Source organism: Echinops telfairi, unplaced genomic scaffold, assembly GCF_000313985.2.
Source record: "Echinops telfairi isolate 266 unplaced genomic scaffold, ASM31398v2 ScPeMD7_25;HRSCAF=90, whole genome shotgun sequence".
Lineage (NCBI taxonomy): Eukaryota > Metazoa > Chordata > Mammalia > Afrosoricida > Tenrecidae > Echinops > Echinops telfairi.
In genome coordinates, this window is record NW_022103922.1 from 27,404,053 (window position 1) to 27,418,840 (window position 14,788).

At 39.3% G+C, this 14,788-nt stretch overlaps 1 protein-coding gene and 1 non-coding gene across 3 annotated transcripts in view; one reads left to right on the plus strand and one right to left on the minus strand.

The window, feature by feature from the left end:
* The window catches only part of LINGO2 (leucine rich repeat and Ig domain containing 2), a 467,873-nt gene that overhangs the window by 264,248 nt on the left and 188,837 nt on the right, over positions 1–14,788 (minus strand). The gene's annotated exons all lie outside the window — the stretch shown is intronic.
* Positions 13,351–13,457, plus strand: LOC115869416. Its single transcript, XR_004046168.1, has one exon. It is a non-coding gene; the product is annotated as a U6 spliceosomal RNA (small nuclear RNA).

Below are 14,788 nucleotides of genomic sequence, written 5' to 3' on the forward strand. Positions count from 1 at the left end.
GGTATTTTCAATTTATGCGTGTGGAAGTTTGACATCGAATAAGGGAACACAAAGGAGAATTAATGCATTTAAATGATGGTGTTGATGAAGAATACAAAAGCCCTGTGAGCTTCCAATAAATCTCTCCTGGGGGAAGTAACGTCAGAATGCTCCTTACCCGGGGAGATGATGAGACTTATTCTCATGCACTTTGGACATGTTATGAGGCAAGAACAACCTCTGGCAAAAAGACATCATGCTTGGTAAGGTAATGGGGTAGCTAAAAAGAGGAAGACCCTTGACCATAGATTGGCATGCTGGCTGAAGTGATGGACTTAGACATAACAATAGTATAGAAGGTGCAGGAACAGGCAATGCTCCATCTATTGTACACGGGGTTTCCATGAATCAGAACTGACTGGATGGCACCTAACAACAACAACATACATTGGTAAAACAAAGGTTTTACCAAAACCAAAAGGTTGTATTCACTTTCTCAGTTGTTTACACTTATCTCCTCACTTAACATTCCAAAAAGTACTATGAAATTTGTAAATTCACATTGGTTCCTTTTTATAGGTAAAGATACTGTCGCACAGAGACTTAGATATTTGCTTACAAGTGCTACAGCTGAGATCTGACTCCCAGTACATGACCTCCAGGGCGTGCTCTCCCAGGAGTTCACGTAGGATCACAGTGACGAGAGCAACTTGAAAGACGAGTGAGGCATCACGGGAGGCAGTGCATTTAGGTTGATGTAGGGAGGACTAGCCCAGAAAGGCATGAAAATGGTCACACAACTTAGAGTCCAAACTCACATTAAGTGGCAGGGACAAGGTCATGGAAGTAAGTGCCTGGCATATTCCCAGTGAGTCCCAACCCTTGCTTTTGAAGAACCTCTGTCAATGCCCTTGCAGCCTCCTCCTCACTATCTTTACCTATTTTGCTCCTTATGTCTTTTTCTCATACAAAATATTCCTACCCATTATATGGAACTATTCCTGGATAGTTCTTCTTTATTGACTTTTCTCCTGTGGGACTCTCCCAGGCCTCTCAGGCAGATTATTAGCTCTTTGATATAGATAGCACACAATTTCCTAGCTAGATAACTTCCAATCTCCTTGTCAGTTAATCTCTAAAACAGAAAACTAAACATATGACAACAACAACAACAACAACCCCTTACTGCCATAGTTTCCATACATTCGACCATATCCCATATGGCGGAACTGCTCCTGTGGCTTTCTGAGACTTTAAATCTCTATAGTAGACAGCCTCATCCTTCTGCCACAGAGCAGCTGATGGGTTTGAACCACTGCTCAGGCTAGTGCCTAGTCTGCTATGCCAGCAGGGTTCCTAACGAGACATAGAGACCTCTTAATTTTTCATCGTGAATGCTCTAAATTTTGGCAAGGCACTTTAAGTGCAAACCTGTATTCCTGAACTAAGTACACATGAAAGAGGTATAAAATTTACAATATCTCTAAAGGACAATATTCTTTACGGTTCATTGTACAACATTTGTTCAAACCAGAAGTGGATCAATAGTGTTTTATTGGTCCCTCTCATGATAAGTCTTTGTTAATGGTACAATTACTTTTGGTACCTCTCAATATTTTACCAGAGAGACTCTATGACATGCATGAGAGATCCAGGGCCCAAGGTATAGGGTTTAGGAACTCAAGTGCAGGGGGGAAGAGGGGGAGTCATTTAAAAGGGACTGGGGAAATTCTCTATTTTCTTTTCTACTCTACATACTCATTCATTACACAAGGATGCCTAGTCCTCCTGTTCAAAGCACTGAAACCTGTGAAGTTAGAAACCATGTATGGCATACAGATTGGAGGGAGGCTCATTAACAACCCGAGATATGCAGATGAAGCAATCTCACTTGCTGAAAGCGAGGAGGGCATGACATGCTAAAAGATGAAGGTCAAGGACTACAACCTTCAGTGTGGATTATCATTCAATGTTAAGAAAATAGAAATTCCTGCAACTGGACCAATATACAACATCAAGATACGTTGAGAAAAGATTGTAGTTGTCAAATATTGATTTTCCACAATCACTCATGAAAACAACAGTCAAACGATGAAGGCACGTGGCGCATTTTCCGTATCTTATTCAAACAAGCCTGAACAAAGTAGTCATTTTTCCCTTCCAGTTTGGGAGGACTCTTCTCAGGAGTGAGCAGGTGAGGTGTAGAATCTTGAACATACCCTGGACTGCCGAAGAAAGCTGTCATGGAAGGAATATCGCCAGCATGCTCCTTAGAAACATGAGTGGCTTGGAGAGAGGCGGAAGAGATGGAGAGCGATATCAGGGGATCAAGTGGGAAGTGAATACTTTGAAAATGATCATGGCAGCATATGTGCAAATGTGCTTGACACACTGGATGAATGTATGGATTTTGATAAGAGAAGTAAGAGTCCCCAATAAAAGTAAAGGAAAAAAAGAAGAAGCAAGGGTGGTAAGACTCCATCGCGTGTACTTTGGGCATGGTGTCAGGAAAGCTCAGACGCTGAAAAAGTCTATCAAGTGGGTAAGAAAGAGAAGAGGGTTAATGAGACAAACAAAAGTCCTCAGAGAGGAAGTTGGCCACCATGGGCTCAAACACAACGGTAAGGGGTGTGCAGGACTAGGCAGGGCTGGATTCGGTTGTACAGAGAATCACTATGAGTTGCAATCAACTCAATGGTATCAAACAACAAAAGTAAGATGTGAGATTTTTCCAGAAAGCGTTCCTTCAGTGTTTCTTTTGGAGACTATTTCCTATTTTCCTCAGGGGATTGATGATCAGCCCACTTCAGGTAGGGTCCTGAGTGACACATATCTCTAGCCAAAATGATTCCATTTTGTCAGACTTATGCTTGAGCTTGGACAGGCATTTCTCTTTGTCCTCTGAAGGAAAACCAGTGTGCATTGGGTTTAGAGGATGTTTGGATGATATCAATTGTGTCCTATCTGGCCTGGTGGCATAGTGGTTATGCATTGCACTGAAATCTGCAAGGTCAGCAGTTCAAAACCACCACCCGCTCCTTGGAAGAAAGATGGGGCTTTTTACTCCTGTAAAATTTCAATCTCGGAAACTCACAGGGGCAGCTTTACCCTGTCCTGTTGGGTCACTATGAGTCTGCATTGACTCAATGGCAGTGGGTTTGGTTATTGGTTGTTGTTTTTTATATATAATCTTAATTTAATGTAAAGGCACTTTTACTCCAGAACATTTTAGTTCCAGTAGACATGGGATTTAATTGTGATTATATGCTAGTTTAGATTTTATTTTGATCATGAGATGTAGAGCAAGGAATGTACCTTCAATCAATGATCATTAAGCCCTGATACCTGGAGTAGGGTTAAAACCCTTCTAATCCTACGTGAGGTAATATGTGGTAGACATCTTGAGAAAAATAACCAATATACTAGAAAATATGGTTTCCATTTTCCTTTAATCTTTAGAGGCAAGTTCTCTAAACTTGAAGTTTTCTTAAGTAGCTTCTAAAGGGTGCCCTTTCAAACTTCATGCCTTATTTGAATTATAAATATAAATAATATAAGGTATATAAATATATAATATAAAATATATAAACATATAAAATAATAGCTTATTTTTAAAAGACAATTTATTGGTTCTAAACGGCTATAGATTTGACTCCAATTTGAGCAAGTCACATACCTGCAGAGTCACATGTATGGAACACATATATAACACAAAGCTGTAGGTGGGATGTTTTTGTCTACTAGCTGCAAAGCACAAGGCTCATGGGAAGTCAAATGCACTAAAGCAATCAGGGTCACCATGCACTGGACTTGGGACAATATACCCAGAGTTGCCACGACAATCATAATAGAATGGACACAGGTGATTTTGCCACACATCACACCATCAGATATCTCTCAGAATCCCATGAATGAATGGATGAATGAATAGCTGCCTGTGTACCTTTATTGTATTAGCTGTATGAAACTTTATCCCATAAAGTAATGAACTGTTCCTCTATGGATTCAACCATTGCAGTTTTTAAGTAGGAACAAAACAAAACACAAGTTCTCTGACTAATATACTCTAGTTTTCAGAGTAATATACTCTGAGATCCAAACAAGTTGCAGTCTTTTTTTAAAAAAGATATATTGTTATTTATTTTCTTTATATTTTAATTTGTATATTTTCTCAATCTAGCGTTAGTGAATCTCCCCACAAAGCTCATGTCAAAAAATAAAATAAAAAAGAGAGAGAAAAGCTACTCAACCGCAAAGAATTACCCATACAACTTTGTGTTAGCTAAAGCTGAAACGTTTTTCAAAAACATAAAGTTGGGAAATTATGTAGAAGTAGCACTGATTTAAGAGCAAAAATGAATTTTCACATTATTTTCCAGTCAGGATCAAAGTGTGTTTTTTATAAGCCAAGTCACCATAGAAGAAAATATATTTAATAGTAGTATGTCCTTACAGGCAGAAATTCTATGAACTTTTATTCTTTCAAAAACTCATTAATTCAACGTATATTTGAATTGAGTGTTATCATGGGGCACCACTCAATCTGAGGTGGGCCACTAACTGCGAGGTCAGCAAATCCAGCCTTCTAGCCGCTGCAAGGGAGAAAGATGAGACTGTCTGCTGCCATCAAGATCTATAGCCTTAGAAACCCTATAGTGGGTCTCCACATGTCAGAATTGGCATAGTGGCAATTGGTTTGCTTGGGTGGGTTTATTGTGCACCTAGGAATCCCTGAGTCATGCAAAGGATTACCTCAACTATTAGCATGGACATTTGGCAGTTTGAATGTCCCTAGAGGTGCCTTTGGAGAAAAGCCTAGCAAACTCTTTTAGAAATACGAATCATTGAAAGCCCTGTGAGGTGCAATACTACCCAGAAATACCTGGGTCTGCTTTCATGAGGATTAACTCAATGGCAACTAGGTTGGCTTTTTGGTACTGGGGACTGAGACAGACACTGGTCTGTGGGTCTGGTGATGGCGCCATGAACAAAAGAGACAAAACCCCTTTTCTTTCTGGAGCTTACAATTAAGGAAGCTAGACCAGGGGCAAATGAATAAGTATGTTTATATAAATACCATCAGGACACGGAGCATATGCAATAGGTGTGCCGAATCTAGAGCAGGCTAGGAAAATGCAGTCAAGAACAAGGCTGGACTTCTTTCCTAGGTGAGGCCTGCAATAGCACGACCTTTGCACCTGCACTTCCCCCTTTTGACTTTCTGTACCTCCCTTATATGTTCTGTTTAAATGCTGCTTTTTCAATGAGGCCTTTGTTGATCACCCTATTTCAGAACGCATCCCTTTCCGCCCACCAGTATTCCCCAGTTTATCAATCTTGATTGGTTGATTGGGTTTTGGTGATATTCTCTCTTAGCCACACAATAATGCATGGGAAATGACCTAGGAGAAGTGAACTGGCGTAAGTAGCAAGGGGGCTTGTTGGTGAATGTAATGATCCGGAAGGCATTGATGAGTAAGACACACAATCCCTGCTGTATCAGCACTTGCTTTCTACTTCATGGAAAAAGCATAGGAGATATCACTCATTCTCAATCCATGGCAGTGAGAGCCCTGGCTGCTCTTGAAGCAAACAGGAGGAATAGCTTTGACGTCAATAAAAGAAGCTGATCTCTCTGGAAGGTGTGATATATAAGACTTGGTGTAGGGCTATCCAAACAGAGTGCAGGGAAAGGTTTTTGTACAGAAAGAACAGCATATGCAAAGAATCTATGTCTAGGGGGAATTTGCCATGTTCTAGGAACTGCAAATAATTCCATATGTAGCATATAAGGACACTCTAACAACACTGGACTCATCCAACATGCAAAGGAGATAACACTTAAGGGCTTTCCTTAGGGAGTGCTCTGTAAACATCTGCGTTGATGGGGACAATGACTACAATGTCTATACTGGTGGGAATTATCCTACCACTAGGTGAGGATGATCTGATTCCATACACTAGCATTAAAGATAGACAGAAGCAAACAGGTTTTAAATATCTAACACCAAGAAGGGTTAGAAGCAAGACTTTAAACCAGGAAAGAAAAGACAAGGAACCTTTCCATGCATACTGGGGGTCAGTTTATTTGTGAAGTTAAGATTTACTGCTGAGAAAATTCCATACGAAAAGAAGCTGAACCTTTCACTCTCTTCCTGAAAGCTCCCGTAAACCTGCACTGCTCTTCCAATGACTGCTGCTTGCTGATGAGGCTCCAGGCTAAAGAGCCGAATCTGGGTGAAGGCGCCTGCCATAGGAGCCGCCTGGCATTTTAGGCATTATCCAGGGAAGGGCCTTGCCTTTCAGGGAAGATGGTGTCTTTCTGAGCTTTTCTTCCTACTACCGTCTCTAAAGTCCATGTTTTGTTTTGTTTTTTACTACTTTTGGCTTGACTCAATAGCATGGTGTTCCTTCCCACTGGGGCAGGAACGGACAATTCTGTATTCCTTTCCGTTTTTAGGCTGATGCGTCCATCTCATCACCCTTGAATGTCTGGCATCTACATCGAATACACACACAGAGGCACGCACATAAGCAGATATGACACTTCTTGGGTCACAAGCGACACACAATCCTGGCGACCCATTGTCCTAATTTTGGACCCCTCTCATGTGACACAGTGTTTTCGATCTTCTAAAATATTGCTAGGGTGGACGCATGTACACAGGCATGTCATGAAGAACGGCTTTCCATATGTACGGTAATACACATTGAAGTGATGCGTTGGGAAAGCTCGGAATAATTGCACCACAAGGACGAGAAGAGTTGCCATTCCCGTATCCATGCATGCCTTGAGAATGTCCCAACACCCAGGCCTTTCACGTCGAAGCATCACCACCTTTAAAAACACCGTGCATGAGAAATGGGACAGGGCTCCAATGACTGGTAGTGTGTTGAATGGAGACTCTGGATGATGAGCACTACTATTTAAACTAAATGACACTTGGATCTCAATGTTTGACCTCCCTGAGCACGTCATTGGAACTATCTAAGCTTCATGTCTTCATCTATAAAATGGAGATAAGATATCCTACCTCTTTGTTTGAAGTCACCATGGAAACACTCAGGAGGGCATCTGTGCTCTAATGAATGGTCATCAAGTGCGTTATGTTTTTCTCCACTTGTCTAAGTTTCACACTTATTTTATTGACCATCCTCAAGGTTTCAAGTTTACTTTTTTGGGAGGTGCTCTCACAGACAGCGAGTAGATTCTTGCTCACAGTGACACTACAGGTAAGGTAGAACTGCTTCTGTGGGTTTCTGAGGCTGTTATTCTTTATGGGAGGAGAGGGTCTCACCGTTTCCTCTCAGAGAAGTTTGTAGTTTTGAACTGCATACCTTGTGGTCAGCAGCTCAATGTGTGACCCTCTACACCATTAGTATCCTCTGCTTGTAACATTGTTACAAGCACGTCTGCATGTACTCCCTAGGTTAATATGCAATCTCTTATACAAAAAAATAACACTACTTATCATTGTACCTTTATGAAAAAGAGGCAGCTTCTACTGACATATAACAGCAAAAAATAAGAGTTGATTTTTAATATGTTCAAAATGGGCACCAAAAACTGAAAATAAAATTTGGGAAGCTACTTTAGATTTCTCTGATGTCTTGAGATTATAGAAAGGGTGGCTGGTAATAATGTTCTATAGAAACAGGCCCTAAAATATCCAAGAGATAGAGTATTACTTTCTATTACTTTAAATTAAAATTAAAAGTTTAATGAAGTGATGTCAATTGGCTCATTGTCAGTTCTGGAGATCAGAACTCTAAAATGGGCTGCAAAGATGCATATCTTCCTGAGGGCTCTAGAAAACTGGAGGGGCTAGTTATTGCCTTGTTCTATAGGGTTGCTATGAGTCGGCACTTGGTCAATGGCAGTGAGTTTTTGGAGGGATACATCCATTTCCCTGGCTTTTCCAGTTTGAAGAGGCCTGCCTGCGTTTTTTGACTTCTGGCCCCTTCCTCAGATCATCCCCTCCTCTTTCATTATCTTGTCTCCGTCTCTGACTCTCCTGCCTTTCTTTCTCTTTTCTGAGAACTTTTGTAATTCATTGCCTCACATGAATGATCTTCTCTATCAAACTTCACAACAATCACATCATTAAAGTTTCTTCTGGCATGCAAGTAAAATAGGTGCCAGGAATTGGACATGGTCATCTGAGGGGTGGGCATTGTTCTGTCTATTCGGATAGTAGGGGCATCACCCAGCCCCATCCCACAATTGCTTTCTATACTGATGGGAAGACTCTCAATCCAAGATGAGTCAATTAGCTAAGATTACCTGAGAGATAGTGCATTAAAAGTTATAAGAGAAGTAGGGCCTTAGTCTCAACCACCATGGACCAAAACCAACTGCAAGGTGCAATTTGGCAAGGGTTGGGGTGGGAGCTATGAGGAAAAGAGAAACCCAATATTTAAGAAGAAGAACAGAACAGACTTTAAGAGGGAAACTGAGTTTTAATAAGAAACTCATTATCATCTCTTTATTTGTTATTAAATGTAGAATTTTAAAAAATCTCTCTGAAATCAGAATAGTTTTACTTTTACAGACATGCTTAAGCAGGATGGGACTTACATGTGAAAGTATTACTCTCATTGTATCTTCCAAAGACATGAGTTGATGTTGACTGATAACAACCTGGGCTTCTTAAAAAGACGAGGGCCCCATCAAATTGTGGAAAGAAGTTATTAAGGCATTCCCAAGGTCAAGTGGTTGGAGGACTCCCAACACCACTGGAAAGGTAAGGGAGTTTTAGGGAATAAATAGAGATCCCAGTATCTTCTTGTTGTTTGTTGCTAGGTGCTGAATCAGTTCGGACCCATAGCAATTTGATGCACAACAGAATGAAACAACGAACAATTCCGCATCATCCTCAGAATCATGCCTGTGCCTGAGCCCATTGTTCCAGCCGCTGTGTCAATCCAGTTCCTCAGGGGCCTTCCTCCTAACGAGTTCTTCTCCAGGAAATGGTCTCTGCTGACAGTATGTCTCAAGTATGTACAATGAAGAATGTTCATCCTTGCCACTAAGGAGCACTGAGTTAGTTAGTTTATTGTGCCACCAGACTGATAAACACATATGGGCTTAATTGAAGGGCGGAGAGATAAATGGCTGGGGGAGCCTCACCTTTCTAGTTCTCAGGTCTCTTGCTTTGTGATGGTCGCACCAGGGTGCAGCTGCCTTATCAGTTCCCTGCTTCAGGTGGCAAGGCTGACTTCCTGCAAGACATCTCCAAGGAGAAGCTGCATGGACCTACCCCGATGCAGCCCTGGGTGCTGGAGCAGCCATGTGGAGACCCCTGCCAGTGCTGAGATGCTTACACGTTCACTGACTCGGCTTTCCTCCTGCAGTTGACATTGTTGGATCTGTGTTGTGAGATGGAGGAGGACTTTGTGGACTGGTGTTGGACATATGGGTTCATGTTGGGACTTGTGGGCTTGGGCAGCGCTGGGTTGGGATATTTTTTTGATGCACACTTAACCTTTATATAACTCTCTCTTATACATGAGTTTCTGTGGATTTGTTTCTCTAAAGTACCCAAACTAACACAAGCACTTTGGCCTTTCTTTTTCCAAGAAAGAACAATTTTTCATTTTAGCAGCCCATGGTACTTTCAATATTCTCCTCCAGCACCACATTTCTAATGCACCTATTCTTCTATGGCCTTCAATATTCAATGCCCAATTTTCACATGTATATGATGCAAGGGAAATACCATGGCTTTGGTCAGGCACACCTAAGTCCTCAAGGTAATATCCTTACCTTTCGATACTCTTAAGATTTCTTATGCAGCAGATTTACTGAATGCAACATGTCTTTTGATTTCTTGACTGTTGCTTCCCTGAGCATTGATTGTGAATTCCAGTGAGATAAAATCCTTGACAACGTCATCCTTTTCTACATTTATCACGATGTTACCTATTGGTCTAGATGTGAAGATTTGGCTCTTCTTCACATTGAGTTGTAATTTATACTGAATTCAGCAATGCTTGATCTTCATCAGCAAGTTATTTAATTCCTCCTCACTTTCAGCAAACCATGCTGTGCCAACTGCAATCTAAGATTGTTACTAAACCTCTTTCAATCCTGAGACCCTATATGTTTTCAGGTAGCTAGAGCCTCTGATTATTTCCTCCGCATACAGGCTGAACAAACATGTTGAGAGGAAACAACCCTTTCCTGATTTTAAACCATGCAGTATTCCCTTGCTCCATTTGCACAACTATTTCTTGATCCAGGTACAAGTTTTGCTTAAGCAAAATGAAGACTACTGCAATTTCCAGTCTTCTCAAGTTTATTCATTCTTTTTATGGTTCACACAAAGAAATGCTTTCATAGTCAATAAAATACAAGCACCCGCTACTTTGAACCAAGATCCATCTCACATCAGCAGTAATATCCCTTCCTTCATGTCCACTTCTGAATCTGGCCTGAACTGCTGACAATCATCTCTCAATGTACGGCTATAACCATTGTTGGGTGAATGACCAAAGTATAGAACAATAACCTTGATATCACATGAAATTAAAATATTGCTGCAGATCATCATCCCATTATCTAGGCACATAGACTTTGTATACGATACAAATATGTATTGAAATTTCTCCATTAAATACTTCCTTGTCATGTTTTCTTCCAAATTCCAATGGTCAAGCCTGCATTGCCACTAAATAAACTTCTAGATTCTTTGTAAAGCCCGGCCTAAAGGACAACTACACAATCAAACAAGCTAAACCCAGCATGTACTACCACTGCAACTACTACTACTTCTACTACTATTACTCCTCCTACTACTACATCTAACAGAATTGACAATTACCCAGATATGCCAAACTGTTTTTAGGCATTATCCAATTGAGTTCATACATGAATCTTACAAAGTAGAAACTATCCCTACCTTCCTTGAAACTGTCGTAATTTTTAGCTACATGCTAGACACTTTCATAATGAAAAATATACAAATCCTTGCATAGTAAATGCATTATCAAAAACCTCTAGTGATACATGAAGAAGGAGCTCTGACAGAGAAATTTCAATGAATGATGATAAAGGGAGTTTCAAGAATTCAAAGTAGGAGACTATATGAATTGGCTTCAATTAATTGTCTTTAGGTATGATTTTTTCCCCTCAAAACAATGTAAATTTTTTTTTCTTACTTATTTTGAGAGCTCCCTCTCCTCTTTTGGGGCCCAAAGTCTCATTTTTAGCTTTGCCAGAAAAGTCTTACTTCCTCTCCTTCTAAAAGTGAACACTAAGGAAAAGAATATTGGTTGAAATATTGCCTTTTTCATTTGGCTCCCTGCTTAAATGCATGCACAACTCTGAACCCCCAGAACTCACAACCTGGATACCACCTCCTGAAGCCCCACACGGGTGATTACAAACTTGTTGAGACTGTTTTCTTGGACTGTGGCTATTAGATTCAGCCCCCGGTGCTCAACAGTTTAAACTCGTGAGGTCTGATGGCTCTAGTCCTGCAGAGGTAGTTTCCCCTTCAAAATACTCCCTTTGATTATAGTTTTAAAGACAGTTTACAGATTTCAAGGGATTTGTGCTTCCTTTTTTTCCTCCTATACAAAAATGAGATGCTTTAGGATTACAGGATTTACCAGTGAATTAGAACTGAAAAATAACAATTAAGCATCCAATAATATCCTGCCTAAATGTCTGCTTCTTTTTCCTCACATTCTTCACCCTGGATTTCAAAAGAATTGGCAGCTCACTCTCCTTAAGATGCATTTATTTCTGTCACTTCTCTCTGAGACCACAGGACTTGATACTGTGAGGCAGAGAGGCGGACTCTAGGGGAGTAGGAAACTGGAAAGTGAGATACAACAGGAGGAAAAAAAAAGATATAAAGAGAAATAAAGAAAAATATTTATTGAGGTTGAAAGGGATAGGGCGAAATTTAGGGGTCAAGTCAAGAAGAATAGGAAACCATGGAACAGGTGATTCTGCTACCCTGTGGTAAAGAAAATGTTGTATTGCCAAGGGAGACATCATCTCTGCCATCTGACCTGTTAGCAAGCACTCCCAAGATAGATGGTGGACCGTCATTCCAGTTGTGGTATTTCACCAGTGCTCTGCCACACCAAGTTTTAGACAGGATATTAAAATGTTTCTGTTGTCCAAGTATATAATTAGGAAATAATTTCTTTACACTACTTAACTTACCATATTACTTGTGACAGTTGGTTTTATGTGCAAACTTGATTAAGCTATGGTTGCCAGGTTTTTGGTTAAACACTTTACATTACCCTGTAGTTCCATGTGATTCGATCACATGTAGTTTCACGTGATTTAATTAGTCTGTCTCTGGTAGAGCCGATCATCTTTCATAATATAATCTAAGTATACTATGATTGCTATTCAGTGTTGTTGAGTCCATTTTAATTCATAATAATGCTGTATGCATCTGAACAAGATATTGCCTGGTGACATGTCATCCTTCACAGTCATGGTGATGTTTGAGCCAATTGCCGCAGCCACTGTGTCAATCCATCTCCCGAGGGTCTTCTTTTTAATTTTTTTTTTTTTTTGCTGTCTCACATTACTTTACAAAGCATTATGACCTTCTTTTAAGACTGGTCCTTCCTGGAAACATGTCTAAATTATGTATCTAGCTTTTGCATATTTATGAGGTGATTACAAACATCTTGGTTTGGGTCAGGTACATGTTAGTCATCAGAGTGACATCTTGCTTTTGAACTTTTTAAGGACATCTTTTGCAACAGATTTCCCCAATACAATATATCATTTGGTTTCTTGACTGCTGCTTCCATGAGCATTGGTGTGGAGTCAATTAAGATGAAATTGTTGATAACTTCAATTTTAAAAAAAAATTATCTTGATTTCTTGTAGGGAATATTTGACTGGCTTCCTACCATTGAAAATCAACAGTGAAAAGCCTATAAATCACAACTCTCCAATCCAAAATATAATAATAATAAAGAGAAATAAAGAAAAATGCTCAACCAATTATGGGATGGCCTAGTGCTAGGCAGCTGTTCATGCCTATTGATGACTTGGGTGCTAATGGGGTGCTAATAGGCTGTTCTGATGTATGTGAAAGTCCTAACCCTGCACTCCTTGCACTTAATGAGATTCGCAAACCTTTAAAACAGAGTGAATGGACAGGTCTTGTCACTTCCTGGGAATTTTTATATTGACAACTTAAAGAAGTAGAATAAGCAGCTCTTGAATTGGAAAATTACATAGAATAGCATAAATTTGCTTATTGTCCTGTCATTGTGATTTTAAGTGGTTTTATTCTGCACAGAATGCAACCAGTTCTTAATTATGATAAAGATTATAAAATTGGAATATTTCTCAAATTAGGAATACCAATTAAGAAAAATAAATAACTCGTGCTCGCTTCGGCAGCGCATATACTAAACTTGGAACGATACAGAGAACATTAGCATGGCCCCTGCACAAGGATGACATGCAAATTCGTTAAGCGTTCCATATTTTTCTATAGCAACCTGGTTTCCATTGGTGAGGAGAATTCCCACCTTATGTATTAAGATCTTTGCAGTGTCTGTAGTGTTCTCAAAAAAAAAAAAAGAAAAGAAAAGAAAAATAAATAACCCGAGTTAAGTGATACTTATTTATAACTAACCATGAAATAATATTACTTTAGAATTTTATATTATAAAGTAAATATCCTATATTTAATTATGAAACAGAAAAATAAGATTAACATAAAAATAAATAAGCTGATAAAATGCCAATAAAATAAGAAGTTTAGTTCATAACCTGTGAAGCACAGGAGGAGTAGATGCATGATGATAGTAACAGATATAAGGGGATATAGGAAATATTGGGGGGCTAGAGGAGACAGGGAGGGATGGGTGATTTTGGAAGTAACTAATGAAGACAGCAGTGGGAAGGGAGCACTAGAACGGATTGTGATTGCATAAATCATCTTAAAGGCAATTTAACCATGGGTAGAGGCATGTTCTAAAACTGATGTGGGGGTGATTGTAAAATTCTCTGTGATATGATTGAATGTTTGAACTATTGGATTATATGATATGTAAACTGCTTGCTGATAAAACTGTTGAAAATGAAATTAAATATAAATAATATATATAATAAAAATGAATAAAATTGATTTCTTAGCTTTGACAAATGTACCATGGTAATGCATGGTGATAATATTAGGGGTTCTGAAACTGTCAGAGAGGCATTTTGAAATGTTTGTATTATCTTTGAAACTCTTCAGTCAATAAAAACGTATTCCAAAAATTAAAAAAAAATAATATATTTTCCTTAGTGACCCCAACTCTGTGCTAATTCTACAACCATTCTATAAATCATGATTCTACTATAGGAAATCAATACTCAGGCTGAGGAGACAAAACAGATGCAAAATAATCTAAGAGTAATCTAATAATATCCTTATATTAGATATTATTGCACAAAGAAATCAGAGATAAAACATCAGAGATGACTTAATAGACCGCTTGAGATTATTATAATTGATCATAGCTGTGTGTATACTTAAAGAGCATATTTCTACATATATTAGCTCTGGTCCGAAGTACGCTGCTGTCAGTCGCAGGATAATACTATTATGTCTACAAGGAAGACCAATTCATATAACTATTTTTCAAATTTACACACCAAACACTAATGCCAAAGATGAAAACATTGATGATTTTTACCAACTTATGCAGTCAGAACTTGATCAAACATGCAATCAAGGTACATTGATATTACTGTCGATTGGAGAGCTAAATTTGGAAACAATAAGAGGGATCAATAGATGGAAAGTATGTTCTTGCAATTGGACCCCCCCCC